The following is a 10649-nucleotide window of genomic DNA, read 5'->3' as shown; positions in this document are numbered from 1 at the left end:
CAAGTTGTGACTGAGCAAGTGAGTTTACACTTCAGTGGGTAATTGAATCCCTTCCTACAGACCCCGCCCGCATGGACCTGACTTCATTGCGGCGTGGGTATCCTTGTGTCTGTTTAGTTTGGATAAGCATTTGAATTTGAGTTTACGCTGAGACGACTCCCAATTATCCCCGTCATCCATGTATCTTTTTTATCCTTCCTTATTCTCCCACGGAGTGTGACCATCATAGTCTGTACAGCACTTGTTGTTCATCCTTAAATCTCCTTGACCTGAGTCAAAGGGAATTTATGGGTGAACCGCACTATTGTCCGGCTGGAGTCATATATTGGCAGGTCTCGTTGAGGACGGCAGATTTCCCTTTTGAAGGGAAATGAAAGAATGGGTTTTCAGCAAATTAAAACTTTTTGTCACTCTTCCTCTGAGCGGGTTTATATTCCAGATTTTATTCATCAAATCTAATTACTACCATCTGCCATGCTCCATGTTCCAAGGGTTGCTGACCCAAATATCGCCATTACATTTGCAGATGACACGAAGATTGGTGGAGTAGCAGAAAGCAAAGGGGATTGTCAAAGAATGAAGGAGAATATAGACACACAGGAGAGCTGAGTGGAGAATTGTCAGATGGAGTTGAATTCCGGCAAATGTGAGGTAATATATTTTGGGAAGTCTAATTCCCGAGCCAAGTATACTGTGAACGGAACAGCCTTGGGTAAAGTTGATGAGTAGAGCGATCTGGGAGTTCAGATCCTTTGTACCCTGAATGTAGCTGCACAGGTAGATCTAGTGGACAAGAAGCCATCTGGCGTGCTTGCCTTCAACGGACGGGGCATTGAGTATAAGAGCTGGCATGCTAAAATTATACAGGATTTTGGTTCAACCGCATTTAGAATGCTGTGTACTGTTCTGGTCTCCAACTTACCAAAACGATGTGCACGTTTGTGAAAGATTGCAGAGAACATCTATGAGGATGTTGCCTGCTATGGAAGGAGCTAGCTCTGAAGAGAGGTTGAGTAGGTACTGTTTGTTTTCATTAAAGAAAAGGAGATTGAAGGGGACCTGATTGACGTCTACAAAATCATGAAGATTATAGCCAGGGTGGATGGAGAAAAGCTTTTTCCCAAGGTGTTAGATTCAATAATGAGATGTCATGCGTTCAAGGTGAGAGGTGAAAAGTTTATGAGAGTTCGACATTGGAATCATTTTACACAGAGGGTGGTAGGTACTCTGTTGTCTGCACAGGTAGTGGAGGCAAGCACGATAGATTCATTTCAGGTGTGTCTGGAGAGATGCATGAGTAGATGGTGTGCAGAAGGATACAGTTGGTTTGGAATTTGGTGATAGGTTTAGACAGTGGATCAGCTTTCGACATCCAAAGGGTCTTTTCTTGGGCTGTAAATTTTCTGTGTTCTTTGTTCTTCTGTGTTCACCACACCATCAACTTCATGCTGCATTGCTACATCTCAGAGAATTACATTGTTAATTCCAATTATCACAGAGGGAATTCGAATATGACATGTCGCTGTGTCGGAAAGAAAGTGATGTACACTGGATTGGAATGTTTACTGGGAGCAAGAGGCTGATTTGACGACGATGTGATCAAAAACAGCTTTTACTGTCAAAGTAACAAAACAGCGCATTGTTAAGGAATATTTCAGAGAATGTTTTCAATTAATCGACCTCTCGCTTAAGACTCCAGCACGCTTCAGCTGAGCCAATCTGCAGTGCGGGTTAATGCTGCAGTTGTATTTTAATAATCTACTGAACGGAGACAGTTATGCCCTTCCTCCCCGGCTTTGACCAGGAGCACTCCCAGCTTTGGCATTTCATGCACCTCTGTACCAAAATATAAGAACCATGTCCTCACTTTCAAACCAATCATTCCATTTTGATACCGTGGTTATGAGATCATTTCTCATGGAGCAGCTTTTACAACATGGACCATAGATCATTGGAACATCAGGCTCAGGAAAGGACACAGTGTAGCAGTGAGGAAAATAAGATTTATTTGGAAGTACCTCTTTCTGTGGACATCCTCATCATTTATTTCACTTGCTCATTTGGTTCTATCTTGTCCATTGTGTGCAGTTCTGCAATTCACATGATACTACGGATATGATGGCCCTTGAATGATGCAGGAGAGATTTACCACGATATTGTCTGGGTAGAAGAGTTTCAATTATGAAGAGAAATTGGATAGTCTGGAGGTTTTTTCTTACAGCAGAAGAAATTGAGAGGAGACATGATTGAGATGTACAAAATAATCAGGAATATGGATGGCTTGGACTGAAATAAACGTTTGCCTTTGATGATGAGATCGATCATGGGGGGAGGGGTAGGGTGGCATAGAGTTAAGGATAGAAGAGGAAAGATTTGAGTGAATGCACAGAAAAATGTTTTGAAACAGCGGTTGGTTGAAATCTGGAACTCAGTGCATGCAAAGGTTGGAGAGGCAGAACTCCTCATAACTTTCAGAAGTATTCAGATGTGAATTTTGTGATGCCAAGACAGACGAGGCTATAGGCCAAGTGGTTTTAAAAAGTCTTCGGATAGTTAAACGAATGTTAATTTCCAGTAATACCAAATAGGCTTCTTTTTGCATAAACTTCCTGGATAGTACCATCACCTGTTGCTGCGTGAGATCTGGTTCAATTCGCTTCCAGGATGAATGCTTGCATATTGGAAGGACTCAGTGGGTAGAACTGAACCTTTCTGCTCCAGAAACCCGCTTGCGATTCGAGACTTGTGTGACTGACTGTGTGGAATTTGCACTCTCATGCTGTCTCTGTCCCTTGTGATTCTCCTCTGGCTGCTCCGATTCCTTCCCACAATGCAAAGGTGTGCAATTCAGGTCAATGACAAACAAAATCTGAATGCATGTAAGTGTTGTAAATCAGAGACAAAAGTCAGAATTGCAGCTCGGGGAAAACAGAATGACCATTTCGGGTCAACAGACTCTTACTCGGAACTGTTTTTAATTCGCAATGTTAACTCTGACTTCTCTCCACTGATGCTGCCTGACTCGCTGAGCTTTTGGAACAATTTCTATTTTTATAGGTGGATCATAAATGCGGATTTTGAAAGATAGAGTGGGGCAGTGTGAATCTCTTGCACGGCACAGTACAGACTCAACTGGCCAAATGATTTCTGTATGCACTGTGTCTAATTCCATTAACTCTGCATCTATAAGTATTTGTCATTTTTTTAGTCTTTGGTTTTCACATCTCTCCTGTGATGAGAATTGCAGAACAGAACAATCGACGTTTCGGTCATAAGCCACCACTAAAGCGTTACGACCGGACAACTGGAAGATGAACGCCTCATATTCTACCTTGGGACCCTGCAACCACACGTGATAAATGTGGATTTCAAAAGTTTTCTCATTTCTCCTCTCCCCGCACCCCGAAGAATCCAACTCAGCACCGCCCTCCGGACCCATACATCCCTCCCCCTCTAACATATCACCTCCTCTCCTGCCTCGAACCACCATTCACTTTCCCAGCTACCTTGCACCCAACTCCAACCCCCTCCTACTTATCTCCCAGCCTCCACCAATAAGACTCATTCCTGATGAAATACTTATGCCAGAAACATCGATTCTCCCACTCCTCGGATGCTGCCTGACCTGCTGTTCTTTGCCAGCGCGACACTATCACCATGTCGAAGATAGACGATCTCAGCTCAGGATTGTTATCTGAGAGCGAAGAAGGCTGAGCGAGGAAGTAATTAAGGTGCACATTAAAGGGATAGATATGTGTGATAGGAATATACTTCTTATGGGAAGAGTTAACAACCAGGGATCTCCATCAAACGCAAGGGAGAGGAAGTTCAGAGGAGATATGGGAAGAACGTTTTCACTCTGAGAGTGTTGTTTATTTGGAATTCACTGTCTGAACGTGTGGTAAAGCTAAGCGCCAGGAGTAATGAGCCGAATACTTGAGAAGTTAGAGCACACATGGATAAGGATCAGGTACTGGAAAGTGGGGTGAAGTTAAACAGATGTCTGATGAAAGAACCGAACACTGTAAAGAAAATACAGAGCATGAAAGCATGGGAAGGTAAAGACATGGAAACTACTGGCGATCTGTTACAAGGAGTCTGCGGAAAGTTACACTCGTCAAAAGGTCCCTGGGGCAGGATGGGGCCAGTGTGGCAGGATAGGAGAAAAATTGTGGAATGCTCCTATACCAACTAGCAGAGTCAGACTGGGCTGAAATGGTAAAAAGGCAGGCTGAGATAATATCAATTAGTAAAGTCAGCCCTGCCTATCTAATACCATCATGGCAGTTTGGGACAAGTCGTGACAGTACATACTAAGGACATGACTTTAAATAATTAATTGATAGTTCAGTCAGCCTGCTTAAGACGCTTGTAGACGGAAAGATATGACATTAAATATCTAATCAGTAGTTAGCAGAGTCAGCTTGGGACAGGAAGACATTGTGGTAGATGGGGTAGTTAAATATCTAATCATGACAGGTTAGTCTGGGATGGAAGTTCATTGTAGCATAGGTGGCAGTAGAATACCTAATGATGAGAAACGAATAATATTAAGTAGATTTATGAAAAACCATACTGGCAGAAGTAGAACGATAATGGGAACTAACACTATTGGTTTATTGTACAGCTGGAGTGAGTTAATTCTGACTAACACAGTTGCGCATTCTCATAAGCTAAAAAAACATGATTAAAGAAAAGGTAAGAAGTTATGGAGTTTAATTCAGATACATGCGAGGTGCGGCACTTTGGGAAAGCAAATCTTAGCAGGACTTATACACTTAATGGTAAAGTACGAGGGAGTGTTGCTGAACAAAGAGACCTTGGAGTGCAGTTTCATAACACCTTGAAAGTGGAGTCGCAGGTAGATAAGATAGTGAAGAAGGCGTTTTGTATGCTTTTCTTTTTTGGTAAGAGTGTTGAGTACAGGCGTTGGGTGGTCATGTTGTGGCTGTACAGGACATTGGTTATGCCACTATTGGAATATTGCATGCAATTCTGGTCTCCTTCCTACCGGAAAGATGTTGTGAAACTTGAAAGGGCTCATAAAGATTTACAAGAATGTTTCCAGGGTTGGAGGACTTGAGCTATAGGAAGAGGCTGAACAGGCTGGGGCTGTTTTACCTGGAGCGTCGGAGGCTGAGGTTTACAAAATTATGTGGAGCATGGACATTAGAAATAGACAAAGTCTTTTCCCTGGGTAGGGGAGTTCAGAACTAGAGGGCATCGGTTTACTTTGAGAGGGGAATGTTAAAAAAGAACCAAAGGGGCAACTTTTTCACACAATGAATGGAATGATTTGCCAGATGATGTGGTTGAGGTTGGTACAATTGCAACATTTATGAGGCATGTGAATCGGAAGGGTTTAGAGGAATATGGGTCAGGTGCTGGCAGGTGGGACTAGATTGGGTTGGGATATTTGGCCGGCATGGACAAGTTGGACAGCAGGTTCTGTTTCCATGCTGCATATACTAATGACTCTGTGACTCTATGCCAAGAACCTCAAGTTTCGGGGGAGTCAAGAATTTATTTTCTGAATGTCACTGGTTTTGTTTGCAAATAAAAGATCTACTCCTTGAAAAACTCGCCGTATCTCCTGATGATTGTTGACATTTTCTTCACGACAACCGCAACTTTGGGTGCAGTAAAATTGTGGCGAGTGCAGCTTTGTGGCGCAATGAAAAGTGTATTAGATTTCTACAAATTTGATAACTTTGCTATTCAAAGTTTGTGAGTTTGAACCGCATCAGAATTGGAGTTTAGTTCAGTTTTCAGCTGAATCATTGACTGTTGTGCTGATTCATCACCAATTCCTGTCGTCTGGAGTTCCCGTCCCTGCTACTGACCAGAAGAAATTCCTTACCTTCTTGGTTGTGAGTTTTTACGGAATCATGATCAGATCAGAACCAGATGCTCACCCGCAAAACCTGCAAATTTCGTGCAGAAACCCACAGTCTCTAAACACATTTCCCTCCCAAAGTTGCACAGAAATGTTCGATTGGTTAAATTTCTTTATCCCGTTCTGTGACAGGTTGTTGTGGATGAACTATGGAAAGGCATTGACGTGTTTGGTCAGCCATGATGATATCAAACGGTGGGTAGTACAGGTATTTGGAGTAGCTTCCTCCTGTTCCTCTCTTACTGTGCTGTTTCTTGCAGAGTGTTTTCAAAATTAACATGATGAGGGCAATGTGATTCTACAGTACGGAATATCAAAGTCCTCCCCTTTACCCCACCGCTCTCACAGCCAGAACAGACAGCTCCTATTGCTGATTTAAATCAGATAGTGATGGATTCTCTCAGGCTGCATCAACAGGGTCAAAAGTTCGATTCCAGCCTCACATACTTGACTGTTGTTCTTATAGTTATTTGTTCTCTCCGTTTGCTGAAGTAACACAGTGAGGGATCAATTACTATTGCCAGACATACATAAGGGGGTGGGTATGAAATGCTGAAGTTGTGAGACCAGAGCAGTTTTTATTGACAAACCATTCACAGTTCGAATATCAGTCTTAGGAATTAGTCAGAGAGCGGTTTAGAACGAAATTTGAGCAGGGAAGTTTACCGCATGATGTCACACCAAATTGTGTGGTTACTTTGTTGTTTACCTCATTTGTGTGTTTTGCCTCTTTGGGGATTTTGAAGTTATCCCCTCTGTACAAAAGTTCCGTGCTTTTGCACCATTATACAAAAGATGCAGTACAATAACACCCAACGCTGCTTGCACAGATATTGACCCCTTGGAAACAGCACTGTGCACTCTCCTCGAGTCTGGAAAATAATTTGCTGCATTCCCGCTCTTATGGCTATTTTCATTACATCGGCTTCTGTTCTTCACAGAATCCGATTCAGCACATCTTGTCACTGAGTCATTTCTTGGTATGTGTTCAGGTCATGTGAGCAGAATATCACAGTCCATTACCCAGAAGTCAGACCATACGCAGGGAACCGTACTCTGCTCTTGAACATTTCATGAACACCAGGGAGAAATATCGATGCTCTTCAAAATTTACTAACCTGTTTTTCAGAAGCAAGATAAACAGTTCCAGGTTTCTGCTTTTGTTGTCACACGGACCAAGATTGTAAATGCTGGAGCCAGTTGAGACTGTCCGCTCTCCCACATCCATTTTCTCCCCAGGAAGTGTTAACTTGATGATCTGAATTGGCTACTACTCAAAAGAAGAATATTTTTATCCATTGATTTCTGGTTTATGGGCCAACTAGGCTCCCTCTGGGCCTCTGTATCCAGCAGTTTCCAGCCGTCTTCAGATTTTTGTAGCAACTACCTTCGAGGATGACATCAAAAGATGTTCGCTGTGACTGTGTGATACTCTACAAATGGAAACAGTTCTATCAATGGAGGCAGCTCAGCCGCTGGAATGGGATAATTTCTGCAGTGTGTCCTGCGGATCAGATACAGTGCACTTTATCATTCAGATCATACAGAGTGAGAGCGCTCGAAAAGGCCAATTGAACACTCGTACCTGTGTCTGCTCGAGAGTTACAAAATATGGGTTAAAGCGGAAGCACTGGGGATTTGATTAGTTTCAAGTGTTTCCGTGAGGCAGGAAGCAGAAAAAGATAGACTGTGAAGCGATTGCGATCTGAATACAGGAGCAGATATAGATTGTACAGCGCAGAGGAGAGCTTTGAAGTATTGAATTCTGGTTGATGGGCCGATCATGCTTTCACTTGGCCACGCTGTGGCAGAAGATAATATGTCAATGTCTCTTGGAATTGAGATGTCATAGGCAAACATCACCGTTACACTGCTGTAAATTCCTTTTTCCAATGTGACGACAGTCTGTGTGTAAAATAGCATAAATATTTAAACCTTTCTCAGAAACAATTCCATTCCATCTCATTGTGTTGTATTGTCTTCTTCCCACGTTACCTGTTATTGTGCCTGAACTGACGTTGATTTGCTCCTTCTGCATGTCTTTTACAGTCTGAGTGATATGATGCATTTGTACTGATCCACCTTCTGACAGAATTTTCCACTTCATATCAGCCAACCCTAACTTCGCTATCTGACACCATTCCCATTGTCTGGATGTTAAGCGCTCGTCTCAGATCCAGCCTGCCCTCACCCAAAATAAACGCAAAATTCAGACACACTGTGATGAGTGCAATCCAGGGACATCTTCACTCCGAGGTCATTGATTATTCCTAGGAGAAAGTTCGGACTGCAGATGTTGGAGATCAGAGTCGGGAGTGTGGTGCTGGAAAAGCACAGCAGGTCAGTCAGCATCCGAGGAGCAGGAGAATCAACGTTTCAGGCATAAGCACTTCAACAGGAATAAGGCTTGTGAGTCGGGACTGAGAGATAAATGGTAGGGATTTGGGGTTTGGGGGAGATAGTTGGAAAAGCCATAGTTGGATGAAGGTGAGGGAGAAGATGATAGTTCCGAAGGAGCAGTGATGGAATGGGTCCAGAGGGCGGTGCCAAGTTTGAGGCTTGGGACTTGGGGCAAGGGAAATGAGGAAACTGTTCAAATCCACACTTATCCCGTGAGGTGACAGAGGTCCAAAGCAGAATATACGGCGTTCATCCTCCAGGTATTGGGTGGTTATGGTTTGGCGCTGAAGGAGGCCCAGGACCTGCACTCTTTGACGGAGTGGGAGGGGGAGTTGAAGTGTTCAGTCACGGGATGGTGAAGTTGGTGGGTGCGGGTGTCCCAAAGATGTTCTCTGAAATGATCTGCAAGAAGGTTTCCTGTCTCCCTGATGTAGAGGATACCACACTGGGTTCAACAGATGCAGCAGATGACATTGTAAGTTGTACAGGTGAATTTCTAACGAATGTGGAAGGATCCCTTGGGGTCTTAGACGGAGATGAGTGGAGTGGTGTGGGAGCCGCTTTTACCTTTCCTGCGGTGGCAGGGAAAGATGCCAGTAGTGGGGGGTGTGTTTATTGGGGGTTGTAGACCTGGCGAGGGGCTCGTGGAGGGAATGGTCTTTTCTGAATGCTGATAGGGGTGTGGAGGGAAATATATGCCTGATAGTGGGTTCTGTATGGTGATTGCAGAAGTGGTGGAGTCTGATGTGTTTCATGCTGAGTTTGGTGGGGTGAAAGCTGAGAAACATGGGATTCTGTCCTTGTTGCGGGAGGGGTGGGATTTAAGGGCGGTGGTGAGTGAAGTGGAGGAGATGCCCTGGGGCATCGTAAACCACGTGGGAAGGAGACCAACTGGGACTTTCTGAGGTGGAATTGGTCATCCTTCGAAAAGATGCACTAGAGGCGGAGGAATTAGGAATAAGGGATGGTGTTTTTACACGCGTTGGGGTGGGAGGAGGTGTCGTATTGTTAGCTGTGGGAGTCAGTGGGGTTGTAATATATGTCTTTCATTGGTCATTCGCTGGAGACGGTGATGGACAGGTCCAACAAGTGGAAGGGAGTTGCCAAGAAGATCCAAGTGAATTTGAGGTCGGGGTGAAATGTCTTGGTTGGTGAACTGTTCAACCTCCTCGTGGGAGCAGGAAGTGGGGCCAATGAATTCATCAATGTAGCGGTGGAACAAGTGGAGAGAGGTGCCAGAGTAACTGCGAAAGACGGACAATTCCACATATCTGACAAACAGGCAGGCAGGCATAGCTCGGTCACACGTGGGTGCCCATAGCTACACATTTGGTTTGGAGGAAGTGGGAGGATTGAACAGAAAAGTTGTTGAGGGTGAGGACCAGTTCAGCCAGCTGGATGAGGGTGTCGGTGGAAGGGTACTGGTTGGGATGGGGCGAGATGAAGAAACAGAGGGAATGGAGACTTTCGTCATGGCAGATGGATGTGCAGAGGGACTGGATCTCCAAGGTGAAGATGACGCATTGTTGACCAGGGAAATAAAAGTCTTTAGTGAGATGAAGTACATAGGTGGTGTCACAAATGTAGGTAAGAATTTCCTGGACAGGGGAGACAGGAAGGTGTTGAGGTATGAAGAGATGAGTCAGGTCAAACAAGCGCAGGCAGAGACAGCAGGTCTTAGGAAGGAGGTAGAATCGGGCAGTGCAGGGTTCATGGACAATGAGGTTGGAGGCTGTGAATGGGAGATTCCCCAGAGATGATGAGATTGTGATGGCCTGGGAGATTATGTTATAGCGTTACATGCATATGTGACGAGGTGGCCGAGAGGTTAAGGCGATGCACTGCTAATCCATTGTGATCTGCACGCGTGGGTTCGAATCCCACTCTCGCTGCTATTTTTGGATTATCACACTGTCTTATTGAAATTGAAGCTCCAATGGTTAGTTTATCTGCATCGACCAGATTTTAAAACCTCAAAGAATAATTTGAGACTGATGCCTGAATTTAACGAAATGTAGACTGAATTAGGATAATAAAAAGGAACGTGATTGTCTTTTCCAAGTCAAGTTACTGTGGATGTTAATCTTATGAAAGTGATCCAGGGAAACCAAATAACGAGAGATGCGATGTGCATATTTAATGCTATGGGATTCTTAATGAGTGTTTTGTCAAAAGAAATCTGGAGCAGGTTGGGTAGAAGTGATTCATCTTGGTGATAAGAGCACAGAGCGACACCACAAAATAATAGAGATATTTCAAAAGGTGCAGGGGGTGGGTGTAGTGGCACAGAAAACTGGCTGTGAATGCACAGTAGAGAATTGCTGATGTGGGTGCCGCGATTGGGCTGGACAGA

General features: G+C 44.1%; 1 non-coding gene across 1 annotated transcript; it reads left to right on the top strand.

Moving 5' to 3' along the window:
* The first annotated feature begins 10106 nt into the window (after positions 1-10106).
* Positions 10107-10190, top strand: trnas-gcu (transfer RNA serine (anticodon GCU)). Its single transcript has one exon. It is a non-coding gene; the product is annotated as a tRNA-Ser (tRNA).
* The last annotated feature ends 459 nt before the right edge of the window (positions 10191-10649 follow it).

This window comes from Chiloscyllium punctatum, chromosome 33, assembly GCF_047496795.1.
Source record: "Chiloscyllium punctatum isolate Juve2018m chromosome 33, sChiPun1.3, whole genome shotgun sequence".
Lineage (NCBI taxonomy): Eukaryota > Metazoa > Chordata > Chondrichthyes > Orectolobiformes > Hemiscylliidae > Chiloscyllium > Chiloscyllium punctatum.
The sequence above is the reverse complement of the archived record's forward strand: the minus strand, read 5'-3'. Positions and strand labels throughout refer to the sequence as shown.